Source organism: Carcharhinus amblyrhynchos, chromosome 7 (genome assembly GCF_965287045.1).
Source record: "Carcharhinus amblyrhynchos chromosome 7, sCarAmb.v2.hapA, whole genome shotgun sequence".
Classification (NCBI taxonomy): domain Eukaryota; kingdom Metazoa; phylum Chordata; class Chondrichthyes; order Carcharhiniformes; family Carcharhinidae; genus Carcharhinus; species Carcharhinus amblyrhynchos.
Window position 1 is genome coordinate 64502877 of NC_137330.1, and position 13224 is coordinate 64516100.

The following is a 13224-nucleotide window of genomic DNA, read 5'->3' on the forward strand; positions in this document are numbered from 1 at the left end:
TAAAACCTTAAATTTCCCTAATCTTTTTACTATGTTAATAGTAACTACTTTAAACCCCGCAATTTTATGAGCCCCTTTTAGGTCATCCCTGGTTTTTAAAACAGTCCCAATCCTCAAGCTTATTTCTAGTCTTCATAACCAAGTGGGTGTCTGCGTGGGTTTCATCTAGCTTCCTCCCACTGACTGAAAGATGTACTGCTTAGGTGCATTGACCCGAATAGGCACTGGTATGTGAGGTAGGTATGGGTGGGATTCTCTGATCTTGCTCATAGCTGCTCCACTGCAAGTGAGAATGGAGAATTTCGTGTTCCAACCAAAATTTCATTCACTTTCCATTGCACCGGAGAATCCCAACTGCGCACAAGGATTGAGATTTTTGGCATATAAATTTTGTATTTTAATCTACCATTGTCCTTAACTTTCTATGTAAGCTACAGATGGATTTTTCTTGCTGAGATTTTGGTTTTTAATGGAACATCTTATTGTTGATCATTTTGTATCATTTTTTTAAATGTTTCCTTCTGTTTATTTACCACAATATCTTTTAGTTTTATCACCCAATGAACCGTAACTATTTCTCCCCTCCTACCTTCATAATCAGCTTTGTTTACAATTTAGATTATTGCTTTGGACTTAGAAAACTTAATATCAAATTCAATTATATCATGGTCACTTTTTCCCAGAGGATCATTTAAAATGAAACTACTAATTAACACTTTCTTTACAAATACTAGATTTCAAACAGCTTTAGTTGGATTCACTATACATTGTTGTATGAAGCTGTCACACTACTTCTCCAGACCACCTTTGCCCATTAGATTTTTCCAGTCTATACAAAAATTTTAAAAAACCCATGATTGTTGCAAAGCCTTTGTTCCAAGCTTCAATTATTCTTGCTTAAAAGTTTATCAAACAGTTTAACTAACACTATGGTGCCTAAAAACTACTTCCACCGGCATTTACTGACTCTTGATATTTCTAATTTCCAACATACTGATTCTACTTCCTGATCAGATTCAAGATTATCTGTAGGATTGAGACTCAACAAAGTATCGATGTGTTAGTATCACCCTGCATATCAGTTTCTATAGGGCATTGACATTGACATGGTTGAGGCTACATGGTCACAATGGTGAAGGGTTCAAATATCAAGAGACATAAGTTAAAAACTAAGAAGGAAATCAAGGAAAACACATTTGCAGTAATCCACTTGTTTCATGGTCCCAACAAGGAGTCTCATCTGCTAAGAACAGATATCATAAATTCTGGCATTCATGAATTGCTGGTGATTAGTTTTAAGGTATATAGTAAAAACATGTGCAAGATATTCTTACATTACTGAACAGCAGTTCCGGTGGAACAAGTTGGAAAAGCTATTCACTGCAGTTAACAATCACACTTCGTAAAACAAGTTACCACTGAGAGCCATTAAAGAAAATAGCATAAATGAGTTCAAGAGGCAACCAGCATCTGAAATTCTGCCTTCACTATTATTTGTGGAAAACATAGATGTAAATTAGAAGCAATTAAGCTTGTGGAGATAAAAGTATTTAGCCATGCTGAATGCTTCAATGAAGCGGCTGTCTAAAATGGATTCATCAGAACTGGAAATATTGAATAGGTTTTGTATTTGGCAATCATTGGCGGTTTTTTGAAATGTGAATATTAAGAGTAGATCAATGTGCTTATGCCCTGAATATGGGTTGAACCTTCCAACATAGAGGTGAGAGTGATACCCCTGAAGTAAACTAATATATATCACAGCTTCCATTTTCCATCAAGTATATTTTTATCCTGATTGGCTATTTTAATAACCAAGCATTACTATCACACTGTTCTTTAAGGTGTATATTTATTGATATAATTTCCTGCTCAATTACTTTAATTCTCAAGGCAGTGTTCATCAACATATATACTTCCACACTGAATCCTTCAGGACCTCTCTCACCCATCAAAAATTAGTTTGAAATCCTTTACAGTTCTAACTATAGATCACCATGCTCAGTCATTCAAAATGCACATTCCACAGAATAAAAGTATATGGTGCAAAGGCAGATAGGAGAGGCTAAGACATAATTTTAAAAAAAGATAGACTGCATGTTCTTGGCAAGTGACGTAAATTTGTTTCCCAAAAATGGGCAGCTCTGAAAATTTCAACATGCCTGCATTTCAATGCAGAACAGGACCACTGGACTCCATTTTTATCGGCAGGGATAAGAAGAAAGTGAGAGTAATTTTTTAAAAAGTATTCCTTTCTCTGAATTACTAAGCCATTGTGCAGAGTGGATGGGACAAGCCCGTAATCCATCTCCTTGCTTGCTTCAAAAAAAAATCCAATCCAGTTGAATATGGTATGCCCCAAACAAGGGGCATACCAGATCCAAGTTGATAAGAACATGTATTACACATGATCTCATGCTTAGCCAAAAGGCTGAGAAGTGATATTGAGAATAATAGAGATAAGAAGGTAGATTTTCATCTTCATCACCCGAGCAGAAATCTGGCAAAGCAAATTCACTGCCCTTTATAAAGCCCACCACATTACTGTCCAGGTGGCAAAGACGCAATTCTATACTAAATGAATGATGAAAAGGTTTAGATTCCAGCTCCCAATTTCAAGCATTTACAAGCTTCCAATCAAACCTCTCACTCAGAGCACCCAGAGAAAAAAAAACAGTTCATTATTTATATTAATTTACTAACTGGCTGAGTTTAAAAAGGTAGCATTTGAGAGCATTCCGAAATGTTTTGTAGCTTGCCGACTTTGTAAGTGTTCGTATATTTTATATTTTACAGTTAATATAGAAACTTCATTGAGTGATTGTATTGTCTTTGGGGTCGCCTGTGGTTGAAAACTGTAGATTTCTGTGTCATTTTCCACAAGTGATGACAAGTGTGGTAATTGCTAGCAGATAACATCTGTTCCAGCAAAATTCAAGTTGCAAGTTTTTACTCAGTTGCTGATGTTGGTTTCAAAACCGTATCTTTAAGACTGCCACAGTTTACTGAGTATCCAGGCAGCTGGAGTGCTTGAGTTTGTTGAGAATATTCCAGCAACTGTAACTGAATCTGGCAGGAGTTTGGGGTCACCGCAATGTCTTGCTTCCAACACAGGCCACACCTTTGAAGCTGTCCAACTTGCACTGACCATGAAGTCGGAGTGTGCTCTGGCTGAAACAAGTTCAGCATGATCTGCCAACGGCCCTGCATCAGGGCTCCTGTGATTTGCCTTTTTGTTTACAGTTCAGGAGGGGTTTTTTTCTCGAGCCCTCAGAGAGAACCTGGCAAATATAACCTGAAAATTAAACAAACCCACATTCACTAATGGGCTGGTTTAAAATTTCAGTGAGCATACAGACTGATCTGTTAGTTTTGATGATGCTGAAAATGACCACTATTGGTAAGGGTCACTTCCGAATGTCTACTCTCATTTTATGACCTTTTTTTCTTGTAAAATCTATTACAGCTGCCTTAAGACAATTGAATCTTTGATTCACTTTCCAAGAATATCTGTTTTCAAAGAGGTAATTGCACATGGGGACTGGACACACTTTATGTGCAGTTCAAAACATTCTATTGTGAAAACATTTGCTGCAGAGTTATTAGAAAGTTTTCTGAGTAAAATGAAGTAAAAACAGCTATTACAAAAATTCCAATTTTATTGGCTATAAGGAAGAAGGTTCATTTTTCTCTGGGGCAAATTGCTTGAGCCATGTTCGAACGATAGCATACTTACAAGATTCTGGAGGACAAGGGAGGAATTTAAATCTAATCTTTGCAAAGCAACAATAACAGGTATAGACTTTTATTTAGTCTTTGCTAAATTAACACAGATGGTTATGAGTCTTCAACAGGAAAGATTTTCACCAAAAAGGACAGATACTGGATCACATGGAGTTTGTTACATTTTTGCTCTACGGAAATGATTGAAAAACTTCTGTGAACTTTGATTGTCGTCATTGCCAACCACCCATTCCTCTAAAAACATAAGTTTCACTATTAAAACAATAAGAGGATCCAACTTGGGAAACAAATTATTTTCAGTGTTTCTTTAATACTTACATGACAGACGAGTGTAATGTCTTCACTCTGACTGCTGCTTTTATTTTATGTACATTTACAATTTTTTTTGTATCTGCGCCCATAAGCTGAACTGCTGAAACTTTAAACAGTGAAGCTCTTGATGTACTAAAGGTCTCAGTCATTTCCTTAACTGGATTATTTAATTAAAATAAGGAGAGGTACATATGTTGGACCATTGCACAAGCATAACCAGCTGGTTCCTTTCTCCACTCAAATCTGGGGAGATACTATCATCAGCACAAAAATAGAGGCCAGACTTCATTTATGCTATTACTAACTGCTGCACTTTGCCCTCTACACAGACACACACATAAAAAGTCAATAGGTTCAACATGCAATGGTGTCATTCCAAATTTCACCATTTACTGTGATATCCCAAACACTTTTTTTTTCTGTGATGGAGGAGTCAATTATGAGATTGAATGACTAGTTAAGCAGATACGTAAACATTGTTGGGTGCTAAAGGCAACAGAATTCAAGTTCAAGGGATTCTTAGTTTTGATCAGTGCTGGATTGGGACACTTTCTATGCAGTAAATATTAAAATGTCTCTTTATATTATGAACAACAATGCTCAATCTTTGCCCAGAGCTTCCAACAAGGAGTAGTATTCACAGCGAGCATTGGTCAGAACTGCAAATTTTCCATCTTTAATTTAAATAAACAGAAATTTAAGGTTTGTGAGCTTGCAATTTCCTGATCAGCACTCAGGGATTTAGTCATAATGTTTATTTTTGAATGTTGTGCATACTTATATGTTTCACTTTTTTGTCCTGTCTTTTGTCAAAAATCAGGACTTTCTTCACCACAATTTGTAAGGTTGCTCATCATGCATAGGTATAGGAGGTGTCCATTCAGTTCCTCCAGATTATCCTGTCATTCAATTCAATTGTTAAATTAAGTCACCGAATGCTTATTAATCTGTATAATGACTTCACCTATCCACTCTGGCACAGTGACCCATTTACATGGAAATGGCTGAGACTTCTAAAAAACATTTCTAAATCAGTATTACACAGGGGACCCTAGCTGCCACTTGGCAACAATTTTGCCAAAGATTTGGTTGGGAGATTGTCGTCAGCTGCACTTAGTGATCAAAACACACACAAGAAACATAGAAAAATAGGCAAGACACCATGTGCACTATCAATCCCATTCCATTTTGTAACACGTTAAATATGGTCAACGCTATCACAGACTCTAACCTGTAATTTAATCAGCCAAAGGAAAGTTCAGTTAAAAAAAAGGTCCCCAATGACAATCAATGATAAGCAATGCTTTTAAAACTCAATCTTTTGACTCACCATGATGGCAATCAAGCAAAGGTACAAAAATATTCTACTTGCAGATTTTTGCAAAGAGAAAAGCAAAGAAACAATGATCAGAAGAAAACTAGATGATGCACCAATTTCACAACATTCGCACAGGCAGATATGCACAAACAAATTTTTCAACAAAACAGTATTTTGCAACACAGCTGGATAACATTTTAGGAAGTGTCAATATACATAGGCTGAAGCATGTTTCTGCTTCCTGAAATTCTCAGTCACCATAGGAGAGCTATTGTGGGAGATCCAATTGTTTGAATGATGTAGACACATGTGGATGGAAATCGGCCTCTCACTTCTCGTAAGTAAAATGGGCACAGACAGGTTAAGCAATTTTTAATTAATAGATGAAAAACAAGTCAATTGAAAAGACTTCAGCTGGGAGTCTCAGGAGAGTCCTCAGTAGTGAGCTGTGTTAGGCTTGGTTGGTACCAGGGTTTTAGACATTTGGGGGAGTTGAGTGACAGACAATTGAGGGGAGGGGTGGAGAGCAAGGGGGAATGTTCTTGAAAAGTAGTGGCCTGTGCTTTTAATGTGGATCTAGGAACAAAAATCTATAACTTACCTTTTACATGATAGCCTCCTGCAGCCCCTTCCAATCCTTGGCTCCTGTGCACCTGAAATGCATGGAATGTATAGCGGAAAACAAATTCCACAAAAGGTCTTGAAACAGGCATCAGGCCCTCACCTCATCATCAACTGTCTCTTGATTTGAGGGTGGAGCTACGCAAGCCATGAGTTTCCGCCACGGGTCACCATGACCGATCCCAACCCACAGACCTATGGATACTGGGGCAGGATGTCTCACCAGGTGATGGGTCTGGAGAGCAGGACCTGGTTGAATGGAAAGTGGGTTAACGCCAGTTTCAGGAAGATATCCTGGTTGACTACAGGGCATTGAAGCAATTTGATTGTGTGACACTGGACAAGAACCATTCTGGGTCTTGGAGTGTTTGCTTTTCATCAGAAAGACAGATACTGCACAATTAAATTTTATTCAGACAAGGAGTCACATAAATTCATCAATGAACCCAGGCTAATATTTTAGATATTAACTTTGGAGTCATCTTGCAAAGAACGAAAAGTTTATCTATCTCCTACAGATGCCCCAGGATAAAGCCATGGTTTAATTTCAATTACTACTGGTGAATAAAACATTGCTGAATGCACACAGAGAACTTCAGATCAATTAAACCTCAGACTGTTTATAAAAAAGAGGAGGAAATGAAATGGTCAGATTTGGAAGAGAATGTGGAAACTATAAAAATGAGACAAATGATTTATTAGCTTTTGTTACAAAAAGAATAACATGTAAGAATAAAGAAGATTTACTACATAGGGCATCAGTGAAGCCACATCAAGGTGCAGTTTTGGTGTCCTTACCTGAGGAAAACATACTTGTCCTCGAGGGAGTGCAATGAGGATTTGCTAGTCTGGTTGCTGGGATGAGTAGATTGAGTAAATCAGGCCTATATGCTATGAGAGCTCAGAAGAATGACAGGGGATTGAATTGAAACATAGAAATTCCACAAGGGTAGGCATTCAGAAAGTACTGCCACTGGCTGGGGAACGTGGAACATGGGGAATACAGCCTTACAGTAAGAAGTTGGGTTTTACGACCGAGATTGACTTTTATCATTTTTAAAATTCTTTTTATTATTTTTTGTTTTTATATTTTATTATTTATATTATATAATTATTTTTAATAATTTCTTTATTCACAGGGCAGCGGATCTTAATTCTTCATCGCAGAAAGCTGACATTGAGTACATTCAAGGCACAGATTAACATATTTTTGGATACCAAGGAAATGAAGAGATATGAGGATAGTGTGGAAGGTGGAATTGAGGTAGAAGATTATTCATATTCTTCTTCAACAATGGAGCAGGTTCAAAGGGCAAAGTGGCTTACTTCTCACTTCTCATGTTCTGTTATCCTTCATCTTACATGTTTAATACCTATAGAGGATAATAAAGGAAGTATTTTAAAGCTTTTTGATAGGTATTCCAGTTGGCAGTGAATGCCTATAAATTTGTCCAATTCATGTGAATGAAACTACAGTGTAATTCCAAAAGATGACATTATGTGGGACCAAATTCTGATCTTCGAGACTCTGCTTCTCAAAACTAATTGTGCTGCGGAAGGAGAAACATTGTTTTTGGGATAGTAGAGAATGTTCTTAGAGATGGCTCTGTTAAAGGTTTTACATTCTCTCAGGTACTGTGCTGTTAGTTATTTCAATAAGCAATTTGGAATGTGCTTACACTGTTTCATATCTAACTATATGACATCTTATCCCAAGGAGCTAACAATTGGATCATGTGTGAGCTGAGACACATTATAATGATATAATGCCTTGTGCTTATTAATTATTGCTCACAATTCATTGGATAAACATGTTCTGAGGTCATTTATTAAGACTGGGCACATGAGAATGATTATAAATAGATATAAATCTTGAAGACATCAGCAATGTTTGTAGGTGATCCTCTCAAAAGTGAAATAAAGACTGGATCACATGATTCATTTCCCTTCTAGTGATGTCATGCTGCTATTCCTTAAATGCAATAAGCTGAACTGGGTATTCATGTTGCCTCTCCTTGTAAAGAATGTCTGAGACAAGACTTGGCAAGGTAAGATTGGGTAATGGATTGAACTGCTGCTTTATTTCAAGTAATGGTCAAATTCAGTCTATACAATTTGACTGTGCATAATAATAAAAATAATGATATGCTACATTTCCCCATATCAGTGAATCATCTTGCTTGATATAAAATTATTGTAAACTGTCCTTGTGGAATCTAACCTTCCAAGATGAGCTAAGGATTGCCCTCACAATTTTCTTTTTAAAAATCTGACTAACTGTGTATGTCTGCCTTCCACTGTTTATTTAACTCCTCGTGATTATAGCCAGTCCTTAGGCCAAAAAATCCTTGCTGAGTGCCCAAGATACCAACCTACTGACAGGTAGTAGACTAAGAAATTATTTTGGAAAAAAAAACTTCAAAGACTAATTCATTAGTGTTAGGGTATTTTATTTTTAAGAAAAATCATTATTACGTTAATACACTTTACTTCCAAACACAAATCCTTAAATTTAAGTTCTCTTCCAAAACATTCTTGTGCACAAGTTGTCAGTCAAACAATTTCAGTCTATTCTTACATATTGCTTTTTTTCAAATATTTTGCCCAATTTGTGGTACTCATAAAATGACAAAATATTTGAAACAAAGGAGATTGGTGTTTTAAATGAATTAGGGAAATGGCAGCGGGTGGAATGGACTTTTGGAAGGAATGGATAAAATAATACCAAAATCACAGAGAAAAGTTATTGTATTTCTGTCTAGCAGTACTGGAAGTACAGCCCTTTGTAAATACAGTTTCTATTTAAATATTGTATTGGCTTATTCCTGAGCTGACAATATTTGGAAAGGAGAATCACATATAAGAAATGAATCTGTTTCCCTGACGGTTGCTGTATTTACTAATCTCTTTGCCTACTTCCAACAGTGTGGTCCATTGACCTCCAGACTCCCAATAAAATTCTCACAAATAAGTGCTTCGTAACATAATGGGTACACCATTCATGAAAGCGGCATTTGGCCTGAAGCAACAAGAGGTTTTCTTTCATCAAAGTGCTTATGCAGGAGCCACTGGAAGACAGAAAACACAGATAACAAAGGAAAAATGATCTTAATGGCATAACAAAACTGTGATGTGGAGATGCTGGCGTTGGTCTGGGGTAAAGACAGTAAGAAGTCTCACAAGCACTAGGTTAAAGTCCAACAGGTTTATTTGGTAGCAAAAGCCACTAGCTTTTGAAGCACTGCTCCTTCAGCATGTGAGTGGGATTTTAGTTCACAAACAAAGCATATAATGATCATTCCAACCATTATTTTGTAAATTGAGTTTGTGTCTTTATATACCCTGTTTGTGAACTAAAATCCCACTTACATTATAACAAAACTGGACAGGAGTGTAATTTAGGTGATGGCCTCATGATATTATTGCTAGGTTATTAATCCAGAAACTCAGCTAATGTGCTGGGGATCTGGGTCCAAATCCTGCCACAGTAGATGGTGGAATTTGAATTCAAATTTTAAAAAAATCTGGAATTAAGAATCCACTGACAAACATGAAACCATTGTTGATTGTCAGAAAAACCCGTCTGGTTCACGAATGTCCTTTAGGGAAGGAAATCTGCTGTCCTTACCTGGTCTGGCCTACGCGTGACTCCAGAGGCACAGCAATGTGGTTGACTCTCAACTACCCTCCAAGGGCAACAAGGGATGGGCAATAAATGCTGGCAAGTTCAGCGATACCCATATCCCATGAATGAATAACAACAAATCAAAACTGGTATTTGCTACAGGGAATGTCAGGAAATATTAAAGTAGGATTGTGCTTATAAGCATCTGACCTCAGACATGAGGGTAATATTCAGCTGGAAATTGAACTGAATGGGTTAGATTTTACCTGCTCACTAAACTCGCCATAGATGCAGAGGCAATTTTTAATCTTGTTCTGGTCAGAATTTGAATATATTAACAAATACAATTCACATTTTTAGTCGTGTGTTGTCATTTCTGTTTACTATAGCTAATGCAAATGTGTTTTGTTTTAAACATGTAAAACAGAAGGGTGGGATTGATGTTGGTGCAGGCTTGACGGACCGAATGAGTCCTTTTGCAGTATAGAAATCTATGAAATGACTAAATGTACCATATTACCTTGTTACTATCAGCATTATTACAGTTTTAACATAACCTGAAACAAAAGGAAAACTACCGTGGATGCTGGAAATCTGAAATATAAGCATGAGATCATAAGATATTGATCTTCAACTGAGCAATTCAGAAATGTTGCATTCAACAATCAAGCACTTACAGCAAAAACATCTTCAGGAATCAGGGTCAGACATTTAATGGCCAATGGAAAATAAGGCCATTGGGTGGAAGGGTTATGGGGTGGAATTATACAGCCCTATTGTGGTGGGAACAGAGCCAGAAAATGCTGCGGGCCACCGCATTGACTTTGGTGAAAATGGAAGAACCCGCCAGTGGGAGGGGCCATAACGTTCCACTCATGGTTTCCTCAAATGTGTTCTTTGCTGCTTTCCATAAGGATCGCCAGATCAGTGAGTCACACCCACTTTAATTATTTAGATTCCTAAGGGTTAATTCATGCCCAATTTTGGAGTAATTTTTTTTCAGTTTAAATTGAGTTGTCTGGTGACATGTGTTTTCCATGGTTGCTAATACTTCCAAGTCGTACATCACTGTCTCAAATCAGTTCCCACTTGTACTATTTCAGCTTTCGATTTTGTTGATTTCAAACAGCACTCTCACTATCCCACATTTTCTCTACCCTCTTGCCATTGTTGTTTAAACTGAAAATTACCCCAACTCTGAAGTGTTTCAAATAAAGCAGGGAGTGGAATCCCGTAGAAATATTTATACATTTTAGTTGCTAATTCTGGTTATGATGGACTATAATCTCATTTTACACATGGGATTCACTTCTCTAATATCCTTTAGGGAAGGAAATCTGCCATCCTTACCTGGTATTGCCTACATGTGACACCAGAGCCACAGCAATGTGGTTGACTCTTAACCACCCTCCAAGCGACTAGGGATGGGCAATAAATGCTAGCCAGTGAGCGAAGCCCATGTCCTGTGAATTAAAAAAAAGACTGAACTTTGTTTTAATTCAGAAAAGGTTATAAACAGTATTGAATACCTTGATATTGCAAGCCTTTTTTAATGCAAACATACAGAACGATGCTGACTTCTCTCCAAGCCTGTTGCTTTCTTCCAACTGAATAAACAAGTAGGCCGTTAATCCTGCCACTTTTATGAACTCAGAAAAATGATTTCCTAATTAAATTAGTTTAGTTTTGTATAAGGTTAACAATGTTTATAAAACAGCAAACAAAGCTGTAATTTTCATCTGCGGGCTGTAAGTACTTTTGGAAGGTGTTACTTTCACAAATTCTTTTTCTCAGCTGACCCTATCAATAACCTTGAATGAATCTATCATCAACATGCCTACCAGCATCCTCGGATTACATGTCAGGTTCAGGACTATTCACTGAACAAAAACAGTTAGTCCTAATTATTCACAGGTATAAAACCATGCAAAAAAGAGGATTTATGCCAAGAATGTCCAAAAAGATAGTAATCACCACAGGTTTCTTTCAGGGGAGGCAACTTGGAAAAAGCAAATAAATTAATTAAGGCAGCAAAAATAAACAAGCTATTGCTGCACATAGTCACAATCCCACTGTGTTTCCATTGAAGAGGGACCAACCCAAAGAATTACAATGACTCTGAGGATTTCGAGGGTGTCTTGAAGGCTCTAATTCGAAAGAGGTTTAAATGCCATGCCTAAACTACTTTGTATCAACCAAAATCAACAGAAAACTAAAACATAGTGTGTTTCAGCAGATGATGTTCCTCAGTTTTGATGGATGACATCTGTGTACCCAATTCATCTCTTCAGAAAAAGGAAAGTTTACATTCAGTAAAGAAGTTGACTTTTTTTACTTGTAAAAAACAGGCCTTCGACGTTCTATCAGCTAGCAGGTGCAGCTTCTAGGTGCCCTCATAATGAAAATGTAAGGAAGAGACAATTACAGAGACTCAGCCACAGGCTTCAATGAGTTTTCAAGACTGAATGGGTTTCAGCGTCCCTGGGTCTATCCAAAGCAACCCTTGCTTTTATTGAAAGTGTATTTGGCAAAAACTTTCTATAAACAGACCCAGATTACAATGTTAATTTGCATCTGCACTTTTATTTTTTGGTGATATGATGATGATACTATCAGAGCTCAAGACAAGCCTTTTTTGCAAACACAGCTTGCTGGGATTTAAAAACAGCTCTTCCTGCAGTGGCTGAGGTGTACATAACATCAATCCTTGCATGGATTTAATAATTTCCTGACATATAATTTTTCACTTTTGATCAACTCTCATCTAAACGAACTGCCTCAGAAGTCAAACTTTATTTCCTTAATTTTGTGAGTCTACCTTTTAGAATGTAAATGCAAAGTTCCCACCTTGTCTCCTCTTTTGAACCTCTAACGCCTTATTCAAAACCCTTTATGTTCTGATCCCATTGTTATCAACTTGCCTTAGGTAAGCATCTGTTTGCAGTATTGCTAGGCTCATCAACATGTCAAAAACACTAGCTCCATTAACAAAACCAAACTGTACCTACCTTAAGCAGTTTACGTTTTCCAATAGCTTTTTAAAAAATATATAACAATTAAAAATCCAATTTATTGGATTTTTCTAATACTTTCATGACATCACAGAGGAGGTGGTCCTGGAAGCCTTAAAGTGCATCAAGGTAGATAAATCCCAAGACATTGTGGGAGGCTACGGAAGAAATTGTGGGTCCCTTAGCCGAGGCATTTGAATCATCGATAGCCACGGGTGAGGTGCCTGAAAATTGGAGAGTGGCAAATGTTGTGCCTTTGTTTAAAAAGGGTTTCAGGAAAAAGCTTAGGAACTACAGGTCAGTGAGCCTCACATTTGTGGTAGGTAAATTGTTGGAAGGTGTTTTGAGATACGCAAGTATTGATTAGGGACAGTGAACACAGCTTTGCGAGTCGAAAATCATGTCTCACAAATTTGATTGGGTTTTTTGAAGGGGTAACCGGGAAGGTAGATGAGGGCAGTGCAGTTGATGTTGTCTGCACAGGCTTTAGCAAGGCCTTTGACACGGTACCGCATGGTAGGTTGTTGCATAAGGTTAAATCTCACAGGATCCAGGATCAGGTACCTAAATGGATACAAAATTGGCTTTTTGAC

General features: G+C 37.3%; 1 pseudogene; it reads right to left on the reverse strand.

Moving 5' to 3' along the window:
* Positions 1-2233: 2233 nt before the first annotated feature.
* LOC145345778 (U2 spliceosomal RNA) lies at positions 2234-2443 on the reverse strand (annotated as a pseudogene).
* Between the last annotated feature and the right edge of the window lie 10781 nt (positions 2444-13224).